Consider the following 15,646-nt stretch of genomic DNA (forward strand, 5'->3'; position numbering starts at 1 on the left):
TTGCAGTACATCAGTATTTAAGTTGATGAATCCGAAAAAGTAAGCAGGATCAGAACTTCGCCCAAACTTTATTTTCAAACTGTATTTCTCCATGTCTATTCATTTATATCAGGTTTCCTCCTAAAAACTTTTAGTTCTCTGTGTTTATATAAAGAACAAATTGAGCATATATTATACATTCTTGTATAGAGAAATTGTATACAGCAAATATTTCTGCCTAAAGTAAGTGTTTCACATTCAATAGTTATAGGAGAAAATGGCATGACTACAGCAAGGCAAACACTATGATATGATTTACCTCTTCACGCGGAAGTAGCAGGAATCCTTAAGTCAGTTCTCAGCTCTTTCAGTGATTTTAGTCCTTGGAAATCCATGTCTTTCTTCTGGGTTTAAGTTTCCATATTATGCATAAAACAGTTACACTAGTCATTAGGGAGACCAATTCATCCTGGTTTGTTATCAGTTTTAAAACTAAGTCTTGTATCCTCAGAAACCCTCCATCCCCAATAAACAGAGGTGGTGGGTGACCCTAGTAGTCATATATTTATGTGGGTCATAAATTCTTGCAAGGCTGTAATGAAAAGCATGAACTGTTCAGAAAAATGTGCATACACACTCACAAAATTTTGCATAAAATTCCAGAAGGTCCTTGCCCTGCCTAGTGGGTCCCAGGTTAAAAACCTCTGCACTAGCTCATCTTTCTAGCTGATACCTATAATTAGCGAGAGGATCTTACCTATGCTTGTTGACAACATACAGTGTGCATTGTACTGAATAAATAAAGGGGGACAGGAATGATTTTTGTCGCCTGTGGGCTTTATAATTCCAATAACATAGATAACAAGGAAAGTGACATTTTTTCCAGTTGCTATAGTAGAGAAAAATAGACAAAATAGAATAAAAATGTTCTTCAAACAAGTTTTAATCAAATTTGCCTTATAGCTTTGTTGTAGCGTTAATGTCAAACATCTTCCAACCTTTTCACAGGTTTCTCATTTCCTATTACATTGCCCATCAAAGTTCACACTATTTAAAAACTTTTCATCTTTTCCTTGCCCAGTGATGCTTTTTTTTTTTGGTTTACTTTAACTTTTCTCTAAGATGATTGATATGCTTAAATATAGTTTCCTTTTATCCTATATACTCTATTTGTGTTGTTGCATGGCCCAGGTTATATTTTCATCTTTTCATTTACTTCTCTTTCCTTTTGATGTAACACTGCAAGAATATCATATTCAAGTATTCTGGAAGGATCTCACTATTGGCACCAACACCTGAGAATTCAGATTAAATACACAATTCTCTGATTTCTTACCCACCATAGCAGCAGCCTGATTTTAAATGTTTATTTAGAAGCTTTATTACCCAAAACAACATGCACTTGGGGAAAGACCAAAATTCTTAGTTAGGCTCTCAAAACAATTAGCCTGTCTTTTTATTTCCCACTCATGCTATTCTGGACAATCACAGTCCCAAATTCATTGGGTATTTATCCACCTAAATGCCTCTGACTGTATTATATCTATATATCTTATTTCTTTAAATACTGCATGGCTTTTAAGTCTGACCCCTGTGGTTATTTCATTTAATAAATATTTAGTGAACATCTGCTATGTGCCAGGTACTGCTGTACATGCTAAACAGACAAACAAAAAAAGAGAGGAAAAAAAATAAAGACACCTGCCTTTATGGAGTCTTTGCATGCTAGTAGAGTTGATATTTAATAAAAAATGAACATAATAAAGAATTAAATTATATAACATTTGTAGAATATGATAAATATGAAAAAAGATAAAGTGAAGCAGAGTAAGGGGGGCTTGGAAATATTAGGAAAGCAGCCTGCCAGGTTTAATTTTGAATGAAATAATTGAATTAAATTAATGGGTGCTGTAGGCCTGAATGGCGAACCAACTTAAAACAAGAGGTAAAATAGGCCAGACCATGGAGATACCTGGTTACAGATATGTGGGTTTTGTTGCCTTCCTGAGGATAGAACTTAAGAATGCTTGTTTGGGGCTTTTCTTGAGAGGAGGCTAAATGAGAAGCTTTTCAAGGCAAGTTTTCAAGATCTCTTCTAGCAGGAATACCAATTTTCTCACCATGACGCTGCAATCACACAGGAAGGCTTACTCTTTCACCACGCCCTCTCAGGCTCCTGGGCTTTCTGTGATAAAGCCACCTTTGCCTGACTCCCACCTGAGTCCTTCAGACTCAGATATGGTGCCACACCTACTGAAGCCCTTTGAGGACAACCCCTTTTTCCCACCCTCCCACTCTTTAGGGTGAATGGGTGATCATATCACCTTAGCTGCCTTTGTACACCTTTGCATAGAATTAATCACACTTCTTAAATTAAATTCTGATTTGTCAGAACCGTGGGAGTGAGAAATTTGTTTTTATCTTTGCATCCCTGGCCATGACACTCAATTATTTATTGAGTGAATACATCTCAGAGGACATCCAATAGCCTGTTATGTTTATAAACGTAAAAATGAAATCTGCAAGAAATTAAGAGATATGTCCCAGTTCAAGCAGATAGGTGATAGCAAAGCTGGGACAGACAAGGGAATTAGCAATCTAGGAAAAAGAATGTATTCAAAGTATCATCTGAATGATATAGAATGAATTGCACTGGCACCCAAAATCATGTGTCTATATAGTAAAAAATAGTATGACTAAAATGAACCACTTACTTATAACTTTCATTCTTGTTAGCTACTTTGATTTATAAAAGCACCTCTCAGAGGCTTAGAGGAATACAAGGTCTTCAGAAAATTAGCCCTTGTCTCTGCTCTAATACATCTCATTTATTGCCAATTTATCTCTTGTAGGGGACCATTTATTTGCAAATCATCTACACCAACCCCTTCCTGGGACACATTAGAAAATACCAGATCAATATAATATGAGACCTCACCCTAGATACAGCGTGTTTTGAAATATTTTTTTCCATCAAAACTTGAGGCCTCATATTTCAGCGATCATATCAGGACATGTGTGTATACTCAAAGATAACCAGAACTCCTACCTCTTACCACTCTGCCCCATTCTGTAGTCAAACCTAGGGAGTTATTGGGCCCGATTCCCTAGCCATTGTCAAGAATTTGCTCCTTATTTGCCTCTGTTGTCTCTTATTTAACTAGAGGTCTTGCGCCATCCCCTGACTTTGGCAGAAATTTCTGGAAAAACAGGTTTTGCACCAAATAAATCTATGACCTCTATTTTTGCATCTGTAAAGTTGGTGTGGGGCCTATGGGTGCAACAGGAGTCCTGTGAATCTTGGTTCCCTTCGAGGACCAAACTGAATGTGCTGTGCCCTGGCTTTGACTCAGTCTCTGATCTTTGTTGCTTTCATAAGCAAATTCCTATTTGCCCTTAATTCAATCTCCTCTGTTACTGGTTGCCTATCTATTGTGAATCCCAGCTTCTCATCTGTTTTTGCCTACCTTATAAACCTTGCCAATACATCTTATTGGAGAGCTTCCATTTCTTTTCTTAAATCCACCATCCCTTCCCAACCTATGATATGTCTCTCAGGTAAACAAGCAAAATTAGTTCTGGTTAGTTTAAGAAAGGCAAGTGGATATTGTTTCTTTGGGGATGGAGATTCAAAAAAATTAAGGAATGACTGAGCAACAGATTTCAGAATGAACAAAACTAGGGAGCTTCTGTAATGAGGTATCTCTTCAAGGTACCACTAGCAGGATTAATCAGCATTATATGCAGAATAATGCCCCCCCCAAAGATATCTATGCCATTGAGAGGGGCCAAGATGATGGCTTAGCAAGGTGTGGAATTTAGTTCATCCTACAGAGCAGCTAGTAAACAGTCGGGAACAATATAGAACAACTGCTGGGACCAGGTCAGTGACCGGACACACAGCATACCACAGTCTGGACCAGCTGGACCAGCTGCGAGCCCCCCCAGAACCATGAGTTCCCCATGCTACAGCGACCAGAGCCCCTCCCCCACAGGCTGCTTCCCAGAGGGAAGGGACTTCACTAGCAGCAGGGGCTGAGTGCAAACAAACTCCAATTGCAGAATTAATTAACAAATTCTGACTACTAAAAATAGGCCCCCAGCTCAGCTGAACCTCAAATAAAAATGGAGGCCACTGGTTTTTGCCCAGTGCACAGGGAGCAGGGCTGAAGGAAAAAGAAAAAAGAAACAGAGTTTTTTGGATTGGATAGCACATAATACTTGAAAGGGTTTGGGTCCTGAAGGAGAGGAGGGGGCACATAGGATCTGAAGGTACCCAAAGCAACATACCAACTTATGCTCTTAATTGGCAAACCCGAGGAATGGGGGTCCTGCTCTGAGAAGGAATTTTCTCATTCTTTTTTTGTGGCTGTATTTCTACAAAGGCTTGTCTGCCTTTGGATAGAGCAGCAGGACTTCTCAGGCTGCAACTGCCCCAGGCATAGGCAGAAACAAGCTTGTTTGAGAGCTTGTCTGGTCCTTCTGCCTTCCCTAGGAGAGCAGTGGTGCCCAGCTCAAGTGGATTCCCTCCCTCAAGGAACTCAGACCTCAGCATTTGGAAAATTGAAGCAATTAAAGCCAGTCTACAACTTCTCCTCTGTCTCCACCACACCCCCAGCAGGGAGAATTATCTGCTGAAGTTAAAGGTACCACATCACCTTATGCTGGTGGGACCTGCAGGCAGAAAAGTGCTACATACTGGGCAGGATAGCAAAAACACAGAGTCCAGAGACTTCATAGGAAAGTCTTTCAACTTGCTGGGTCTCACCCTCAGGGAAAACTGAATGCAGGTGACTCTTTCCTTCTGACAGGAGGCCAGTTTGGTCTGGAAAAATCTGGCTGGGGTCTATAATACCTAAATAGAACCTCTTAAGGTGATGGGGTGGGGGTGGGCAGGTAAAGGCACCATACAGACAGAGCAAGAAACAAGAAAACAAGAACTGAAAAATTCTTCTCTGTTAAACAAAACCTAAGCTAGTGGACCAAATAAGCTGAACTGAATGTCAAAGAACATATAGACAACAATGTCATCCAGCAAGAAAATCCTAGGTAAAAGAAGTGAAAACAGTCTCCAGAATAAGCTAATTAAGGTAATTAAATGCCTAGATGCCTGCAAAAGCTAATGAATCACACTAGGAAAATTGAAGATATGGCCCAGTCAAAGGAACAAACCAACAATTCAAATGAGATACAGGAGTTGAAACAATTAATACAGAATGTTCGAACAAACATGGAAAACCTCATTTAAAATCAAATCAATGAATTGAGGGAGGATATAAAGAAGGCAAGGAATGAACAAAAAGAAAATTGAAAGTCTGAAAAAACAAATCACAGAACTTATGGGAATGAAAGTCTCAGTAGAAGAGATGAAAAAAACAATGGAAACCTACAATGTCAGATTTCTAGAGGCAGAAGATAGGATTAGTAAACTGGAGGATGGAAAATCTGAAATCTGACAAGCAAAAGAAAATATAGGGAAAAGAATGGAAAAAATATGAGCAGGGATTCAGGGAATTGAATGAAGACATGAAGCACACAAATATACATGTTGTGGGTGTCTCAGAAGGAGACAAGAAGGGAAAAGGAGGAGAAAAACTAATGGAGGAAATTATCACTGAAAATTTCCCAACTCTTACAAAAGACTTAAAATTACAGATACAAGAAGTGCAGCATACCCCAAACAGAATAGATCTAAATAGATGTACTCCAAGACACTTACTAATCATAATGTCACCTGTCAAAGAGAAAGAGAAAACCTTGAAAGCAGCAAGAAAAAAGCAATCCATCACATACAAGGGAAGCCCAATAAGACTATGCATAGCTTTCTCAGAAGAAACCATGGAGGTGAGAAGACAGTGGGATGATATCTTTAAATTACTAAAAGAGAAAAACTGCCAGACAAGAATTCTATATCCTGCAAAATTGTCCTTCAAAACTGAGGGAGACAGTTTCAGACAATCACTGAGAGAATTTATGACCAAGAGACCAGCTCTGAAAGAAATACCAAAGGGAGCACTAGAGGCAGATATGAAAACACAGGAGAGAGAGGTGTGGAGAAGAGTGTAGAAATGAAGACTATCAGTAAAGGTAAAAAAGAAAAATATATATATATGACATATAAAATCCAAAAGGCAAAATAGTAGAAGAGAGTACTACCCATAGAGTAATAACACAAAAATGTTAATGGATTAAACTCCCCAATCAAAAGACATAGACTGGCAGAATGAATTAAAAAACAGGACCCATCTATAAGATGTCTACAAGAAACACATCTTAGACACAAGGATGAACATAGGTCGAAAGTAAAAGGTTGAGAAAAGATATTTCATGCAAATAACAACTAGAAAAGAGCAGGAGTAGCTATACTAATACCCAAAAAATTAGACTTCAAACGTAAAACTGTTAAAAAGAGACAAAGAAGGACACTATGTATTAATAAAAGAAACAGTTCAACAAGAAGACATAACAATCATAAATATTTATGTACTGAGCTAGAATGCTCCAAAAGACATGAGGCAAACACTGAAAACACTGAAAAGAGAAATAGACACATCTACCATAATACTTGGTGATTTCAGTTTCCCACTCTCAACAATGGACAGAACATCTAGACAGAGGATCAATAAAGAAACAGAGAATTTGAATAATACAATAAATGAGCTAGACTTAGCAGACATTTATAGAACATTACACCCCACAACAGCAGGAAACACTTTTTTCTCAAGTGTTCATGGATCATTCTCAAGGATAGACCATATGCTGGGTCACAAAACAAGTCTCAATAAATTTAAAAAGATTGAAATCATACAAAACACTTTCCCAGATCATAAAGGAATGAAATTGGAAATCAATATTAGGCAGAGTGCCAGAAAATTCACAAATACGTGGAGGCTCAACAACACACTCTTAAACAACCAGTGGGTCAAGGAAGAAATTACAAGAGAAATCCATAAATATCTTGAGGCAAATTAAAATGAAAACACAACATATCAAAATTTATGGGATGCAGCAAAGGCAGTGCTAAGAGGGAAATTTATTGTCCTAAATGCCTATATCAAAAAAAAAGAAAGGGCAAAAATGCAGGAATTAACTGTCCACTTGGAAGAACTAGAGAAAGAACAGCAAACTAACCCCAAAGCAAGCAAAAGGAAAGAAATAATGAATATTAGAGCAGAAATAAATGAAATTGAGAACATGAAAACAATCAAGAAAATCAGCAAAACCAGAAGTTGATTCTATGAGAAAATCAGTAAGACTGATGGACACTTAGCAAGGTTGACAAAAAGAAAAAGAGAGAGGATGCAAATGAATAAAACAAGAAATGGAAGAGGAGACATAACCACTGACCCCACAGAAATAAAGGAAATAATGAGAGGATACTATGAACAACTTTATGCTAATAAATTCAACAATGTAGATGAAATGGACAACTTTCTAGAAAGGCATGAACAACCAACATTGACTCAAGAAGAAATAGATGACCTCAACAAACCAATCACAAATAAAGAAATTGAATCAGTCATTAAGAAGCTCCCCCAAAAGAAAAGTTCAGGACCAGATGGCTTCAATGCGAATTCTACCAAAAATTCCAGAAAGAATTAGTACCAATCCTGCTCAAACTCTTCAAAAAACTGAAGAGGAGGGAAAGCTACCTAACTCATTCTATGAAGCTAGCATCACCCTCATACCAAAGCCAAACAAAGATATTACAAAAAAAAAGAAAACTACAGACCAATCTCTCTAATGAATATAGATGCAAAAATCCTCAACAAAATTCTAGCAAATCAAATCCAGCAGCACACTAAAAGAATTATACACCATGGACAAGTAGGATTCATCCCAGGTATGCAAGGATGGTTCAACATAAGAAAATCAATTAATGTAATACACTATATCAACAAATCAAAGCAGAAAAACCACATGAACATCTCAATTGATGCAGAAGAGGCATTTGACAAAATTCAACATCCTTTCCTGTTGAAAACACTTCAAAGGATAGGAATAGAAGGGAACTTCCTCAACATGATAAAGGGAATATATGAAAACCCTCCAGCTAACATAATCCTCAATGGGGAAAAACTGAAAACCTTCACCCTAAGTTCAGGAAAAAGACAAGGATGTCCACTATCACCACTGTTATTCAACATTGCGTTGGAAGTCCTAGCCAGAGCAATTAGACAAGAAAAAGAAATTCATGGCATCAAAGTTGGAAAGCAAGAAGTAAAACTCTCAGTGTTTGCATGTGATATGATACTATATGTAGAAAATCCTGAAAAATCAACAGCAAAATACTAGAGCTAATAAATGAATACAGCAAAGTGGCAGGTTGCAAGATCAACACTCAAAAATCTGCAGTGTTTCTATACACTAGTAATGAACAATCTGAGGAGGAAATCAAGAAAAAAATTCAATTTACAATTGCAACCAAAAGAATAAAATATTTAGGAATAAATTTAACTAAAAAGACAAAAGACATACACAAAGAAAACTACAAGAAACTGTTAAAAGAAATCACAGAAGACCTAAATAAATGGAAGGGCATACCGCTTGCATGAATTGGAAAACTAAATATAGTTAAGATGTCAATTCTACTTAAATTGATTTACAGATTCAATGCAATGACAATTAAAATCCAAAAAACTTACTTTTCAGAAATAAAAGCCTGAATTTATCTGGAAGGGCAGGGGGTCTTGAATAGCTAAAAGTATCCTGAGAAAGAAATGAAGTTGGAGGTCTCACGCTACCTGACTTTGAAGCGTATTATGAAGCTACAGTAGTCAAAACAGCATGGTACTGGCATAAAGATAGATATACCGACCAATGGAAAATAGAGTATTCAGATATAGACCCTCCCATCTATGGAAAATTGATCTTTGATAAGGCCATCAAACCAACTCACCTGGGACAGAATAGTTTCTTCAATAAATGGTGCTTAGAGAACTGGATATCCATATGCAAAAAAATGAAAGAGGATCCATATCTCACACCCTATACAAAAATTAACTCAAAATGGATCAAAGACCTAAACATTAGATCTAAGACCATAAAACTGTTAGAAGAAAATGTAGGGAAATATCTTATAAATCTTATAATAGGAGGCAGTTTCCTAGACCTTACACCCAAAGCACAATCATTGAAGAAAGAAATAATAAATGGGAACTCCTCAAAATTAAACACTTTTGTGCATTAAAGAACTTCATCAAGAAAGTAAAAAGACAGCCTACCCAATGGGAGACAATATTTGGAAACGATACATCAAATAAAGGTCTATTATCCAGAATATATTGTTCAACTCAACAACAAAAAGACAGACAACCCAATTACAAAATGGGCAAAAGACTTGAACAGACATTTCTCAGGAGAGGAAATACAAATGGCCAAAAGGCACATGAAAAGATGCTCAATTTACCTGGCTATTAGGGAAATGCAAATCAAAACCACAATGAGATATCATCTCACACCCACCAGAATGCCATTATCAATAAAACAGAAAACAACACATGCTAGAAAGGATGTGGAGAAAGAGGCACATTATCCACTGTTGGTGGAAATGTCAAATGGTACAACCACCATGGAAGGCAGTTTGGTGGTTCCTCAGGAAGCTAAGTATAGAATTGCCATATAACCTGGCAATACCATTGCTAGGTATCTACTCAGAGGACATGAGGGCAAGGACACAAACGGACATTGCACACCAATGTTTATAGCAGCATTATTTACAATTGTGAAGAGATGAAAACAGCTAAAATGTCCATCAACAGACAAGTGGCTAAACAAGCTGTGGTATGTACATATGATGGAATATTATGCAGCTGTAAGACAGAATAAAGTTATGAAGTATGTAACAACATGGATAGACCTTAAGGACATTATGCTGAGTGAGATTAGCCAGAAACAAAAGGACAAATATTGTGTGGTCTCACTGATATGAACTGTCATTAGTAAATAAACTTGGAGAATTTCATTGGTAACAGAGACCATCTAGGAGATAGAAATAGAGTAAGATATTGGGTAATTGGAGCTGAAGGGATACAAACAGGACTGATTGTAAAAACTCAGAAATGGATAGCATGATACTACCTAATTGTAATACAATTATGTTAGAACACTGAATAAAGCTGAATGTGAGAATGATAGACCGAGGAGGGCTGGGGGCATAAATGAAATCAGAAAGAAAGATAGATGATAAAGACTGAGATGGTACAATCTAGGAATGCCTAGAGTGTATAATGATAGTGACTAAATGTACAAATTTAAAAATATCTTTGCATGAGAAATAACAAAGGAACATCATTACTGCTGGGTGTTGAAAATAGATGGTAATTAACATTTTAAAATTTTAACTTACGTGCGAGACTAAAGCAAAAAAGTGTTTATTTGGTACAAAATTTATATTTTGACTCATGCACTTCCTAATATAATTTATGTGGACAGCTTAATTGAACACCATAAGTACATGGAACCTTGATTAGGGAGTAAGATTTTGTAGGTTTGTCCAGAGTGATGCCCCAATAAATCCCAGAGTGATTTGAATAGTGAGTAAAAAAGTATTTTCAAAGTCTTTTTTTTACTTTTTTGAATGGTGAGAAAGGGGGAAAACTCACCTTCCCCAAGTAGAGAATTCTTGATGTTCTCACAAGCAGTGGGGACAACCAAAGCAATAGGCTGAGCCCCCAATCTTGGGATCTGCTCATATGAAACTTAACCCCACAAAGGATAGTCAAGCATACTTAAAATTAGGCCTAAGAGTCATCTCCAAGAGAACCTCTTTTGTTGCTCAGGTGTGGCCTCTCTCTCCAGCCAACACAACAAGCAAACTCACCACCCTCCCCCTGTCTATGCGGGACATGACTTCCAGGGGTGTGGACCTTCCTGGCAACGTGGGACAGAAATTTTAGAATGAGCTGGGACTCAGCATCAAGGGATTGAGAAAACCTTCCCAACCAAAAGGGGGAAGAGCAAAAATGAGACAAAATAAAGTGTCAATGGCTAAGAGATTCCAAACAGAGTTGAAAGGTTATCCTGAAGGTTATTCTTATGTATTAAACAGATATCACCTTGTTAGTCAAGATGTAATGGAGAGGCTGGAGGGAACTGCCTGAAAATGTAGAGCTGTGTTCCAGTAGCCATGTTTCTTGAAAATGATTGTATAATGATATAGCTTTCACAAGGTGACTGTGTGATTGTGAAAACCTTGTGTCTGATGCTCCTTTTATCTACCTTATCAACAGACTAGTAAAACATATGGAATAAAAATAAATGATAGGGGGAACAAATGTTAAATTTAGATCGAAATGCTAGTGATCAATGAAAGGGAGGGGTAATGGGTATGATATATATGAATATTTTTCTACTGTTTTTTATTTCTTTTCCTGAATTGATGCAAATGTTCTAAAAAATGATCATGATGATGACTATGCAACTATGTGATGATATTTTGAATTACTGATTATATATGTAGAATGGAATGATCATATTTAAGAATGTGTTTGTTTTTGTTATATTTTTAAAAATAAAAATTAAAAAAGAGATATCTATGCCCTAATACCTAGAACCTATGAATATGTTGTTTTATATGACAAAAAGATCTTGCTGAAGTGATTAAAGATACAAATCTGCAAATGGAGAGATGATTTTGATATCTGGGTAATATAATCACAAGTCCTTAAAAATGGAAATCCTTTTCTGACTGGATTAGATAGAAGATGTGATGATGGAAGAAGGATCAGATGGTTACAAGAATCCTGGCTTTGAAAATAAAGGAAGGGGACAAGGAGCCAAGGAGTGCAGGTGACCTCTAGAAGATGGAAAAGGCAGGGTATAGGCTTTTCTCTAGTGCCTCCAGAAAGAAGCAACTCTGCCAACATGCTAACTTTAACCTAGTAACAGCAGTATTGGACTTCTGATCTATAGAATGTAAAATAATCTACAGAAGGTAAGATTATATTGCTTTAAGTCACACAGTTGGCGGAAATTAGTTATGGTAACCATAGAAAACCAATACAAACAACTTTAGGAGAACATCTCCAAAATAAAAGAATGTACAGCACTTTTCACCTCCTATTTCTAAAAGAAAAGAATGAGAGGTCCAGTTTAGGATTTTGAAGGCAATATAAATCACCTTTGAGTGTTCTGCTATGGCCAATTTACAACATATGTGAATCACTGCCTATTAGTCTATATTTCTGCCCTTTTATGACAAGACAAATATGAGGGCATTCAAAATGTTTTTGTGAATTAGAATTATATATGGGTTTACATTAAGCTCTGAGAAAAGAATCAGAGCCTAAGCCTCCAGACTTCTAAAATGAAACATTGCTACCTTTGGCAGGCATTTATTTTCCTTCTGAGAAATAGTCTTTGATGTCCTTCTAAGGTCTCATGGATACTGAAGGCAGACCATGCTTGGATCACCAGGTGATCATATGTCCAAGTTGTCCATGAATTAAGTGCCATCGAGTCTACTTCCTCATTAAGTTGAGCAGAACCAGGTACATATGAGATAGGCCTGAGCATGTTATATGCAAAATGGATTCTCACCCTTAGTACCATACCCCCACCATATTGTTATCTACTCTCAAAGCACCACATGGCCTGAGAGAGACACCCTGTGTCAGTTGACAGGGGATGAAACCCTGTAATATGAGTTTGAAGTTGGTTCTGAATAAAATGCTGCTACCAGACTGAAGTTCCTCGCTGTGGGGTTAACACTTTACCCTGGGACTGTCTGAAATTCAGTGGGCAAAGCAGAATGATTGAAGGACTGGTGAAAAGGTTTGAGGAAAGAATATGTGGGTGAGTTTCTTAGAGTGGCCTCAGAATTTCAGAGATTTGAATCCCAGGTGAAAGTCCAAGAGCAATAGCCCTCACCACAGGAAGGGCGCTTAAATAACAAAGTGGGAAAAACAGCCCGGTTTCAGTCAGACCAGGTAGCCCAGGATTTTCTTAAGAGTCTCATGAAACACTTGACTGTGTGCATGAAACCAGCTTGGCATCAGCTTAGGGACATGGACTTTACAATGCCAGCCTGACCGCTTTACTTATGACAAATGTTACATCAGCAACAAACAGCCATGAACATCTTTCATACCGTATCAAATTTTGAGGGTCTATGCAGCTACCAAGTGGAAGATTTATTACACTACAACTCTTTTATCACAAGGGAGGTAGCAATTTGTCTTCTATGAAACATACATATTCTTAATGGAACTTGCCCCTCTGCCAGCCCCACCATCTGTATTTAACATACACCTTATATTCCCTCATGATATGGCCTTTGACCAAGAAACTTACTTACAATAAAAATCAAGGCAATGACCTCTTCCATAGAGTATTTTTTGATGCTATTGTTTTATTCATTGGCATTACTTTTATCACTGTCCCCTTCACCCAGGTACAGCTGGGAGACTTTCAGGATGGTGTGTAAGCCAATGGCCAAGAAATGCTGCTGTTTCTCCCCTAAAGAGAATGCATGAATCTAAGAATCAAGGAGAAAAAATGGAAAAGGCTCCTCTCAAGATGCTACATAATGACATTTTCATTTTTTTTTTCTTTCCATGCCTGTGACTTCTAGTCCAACTGCTGTATAGAAATTGTGGTACCAAAGAGAAAAATACTGTCACAGGGATCTGTGGTAATTCCATTCAACAGGATACTGGAAGTTGCCATTTGGACATTGGGTATATCTTGTGCCTCTACACAAATAGGAAAAAGAGGCAGGAAGGGTAGGGGGGGAGAATAAGAATTCTGGTGTTTTTTAGGGTGACTGCTCTTAACTTAAATAGAAAATAGGATTTCGACTAAAAGTAGGGGGTAAAATGGAGTTCCTTGGCATTTCTTTATAGTTATTATTAATTGAAAAGTACAGCAATATTACAAGTCAGGGTAAACTGGGGCCCAGTGTTACCAGTGACAAAGGTGTACATTGTCACCATATGGGGTAAAGAACCCTAAATATCTAAAATGCTGGTGGAAAGCAAGGAGACATTTGAGAGTGTTATGGAAAAGGAAAGTCCCAGGTACAAATCCAGTAGTGGCTTTATGACCTATTTCAGAAATGAGGCCTCTATTTCCTTCCTTGCTTGGTTATGAGTCTTTGATGTGTCTATGTGCGTCATTTTTCTTCCTTTCTTATTTTATATGATTTCAGTTGGTAGCAAGTGCACAACATCATGACAGGAAAGTGGCAGAACCACAGAAGAAATGCTCACCATTCAAATATTTTCAACATGGAATTAAAAAAATAAATTAGACTCCAGTTTATTTCTATTCTGGAAAAAAATGTTAATATGTTTTTTATTGTACATGTGAATGTTCTATTATATCGATGAGACACTTTTGATATCATTGTGGAGATGCAAACTTGTTAGGAAGATGGGCACATGAGATAGCCCTGGTTCTAAACCACATATATATATTTTTTCTTTGGCTTCAATTCCCTCTTATCTGGGAAACAGTACCTTACTTTTTCCTCTGGGGAGATGCCCTTCTACTGTTGCAGATTGTGTCAGTATAGTGCTCTGCTCTCTCCCAGACAAGTGGCAGGCATAAGACCCAGTTGGAATGATCAGACAAATGGGACCTTGAGCATTTGTAGCTTAAGCAAAATGGCACAGGTAGAGAGCAGCTGGACTTGATACAACTCCTTGTCAAAAAATAAAGATCATTTATTGGCTCCTGCTTCCTAGATTACCAGATTTTCCTGGTTCCTGATCTCCTTATGGTCTATTTTTTTAGCTTTTCCTTCAGTAATGTAAGCTATCCTTTACTTGCCAGTTAATTCCTTTTATTCAAAACAAGAGTTGGTTTTTGTTACTTGCTACTAATAACCTTGATACATTTCCTCAAACATACATCTCAGCTGTGTATAAAATGATGTGTTTTATAAAATTGCACTGGACCAATTCTAAATGAAGACTGTCCATTCTGGAGAAGACTTGTACAATTCATACACTGGGAAGTATATAAAAGGGAAGCATTTTCTCTGACATTTCAAGTCATCCTCAATATTAGATGGAATCCTTCGTGCGCTTTGAAAAGACTTGTCTCATTTGTGCCAACTTTCATACAATTTTGCTCTTTTGGGGGTTAATCACCTCTTTGGGCAACTATTCAAAGGTAGAGAATTACCAGGCCTCTACCTCACCTCTCTCCTCCATATAACTATTCTCTCTCTTAACATACTCCACTCAATGAGTGACAGCTCACTAAGTCTTGGACATTACTGTCATGAGGTAGCAATGGAACACCAACAATCGTCCACAGATACTTCCAGCACCACTATCAGTTACCTAATATAATTTGCTATTAGGATACTAACTATTTCACCATTAGATAGAGTCTCCTTTCAGTGGCCAAAAAGCTTATAGCTACCAAAAATTCCAATATTTGCAGCACAACTTCATCTCAAGGCTGCATCTTCTTGCCTGTTGCAAAGTCAAGATACATTTGCTGTTACACAGTAGCAAACTTCCAGAACCATTAAGTGCCTTGAATCTTCCTCCTGATTAACTGCATAACTGTCTTAGCTAGTGGACATCTTGGAATTCATCTTGAATTCAATAAACAAGGATTGTAGTAGCACTGAATACATGACTTTAAGAGTCTACATACTTGCCCATTCTCATTATCCTCTTTACTTCAGACAAAGGATCCAGAAAAAGCTACA

At 37.4% G+C, this 15,646-nt stretch overlaps 1 long non-coding RNA gene across 1 annotated transcript in view; it reads left to right on the forward strand.

Annotated features, from left to right (window-relative positions):
- The window catches only part of LOC143682887 (uncharacterized), a 45,747-nt gene extending 31,515 nt beyond the window's left edge, over window positions 1-14,232 (forward strand). Inside the window, exons 2-3 of the long non-coding RNA XR_013175347.1 lie at window positions 11,678-11,914; window positions 14,129-14,232. This is a non-coding gene — a long non-coding RNA (uncharacterized LOC143682887). The remainder of the gene's footprint in view (window positions 1-11,677; window positions 11,915-14,128) is intronic.
- Window positions 14,233-15,646: the final 1,414 nt, after the last annotated feature.

The sequence above is a fragment of the Tamandua tetradactyla genome, chromosome 5 (assembly GCF_023851605.1).
Source record: "Tamandua tetradactyla isolate mTamTet1 chromosome 5, mTamTet1.pri, whole genome shotgun sequence".
In the NCBI taxonomy this organism is placed as follows: Eukaryota; Metazoa; Chordata; class Mammalia; order Pilosa; family Myrmecophagidae; genus Tamandua; species Tamandua tetradactyla.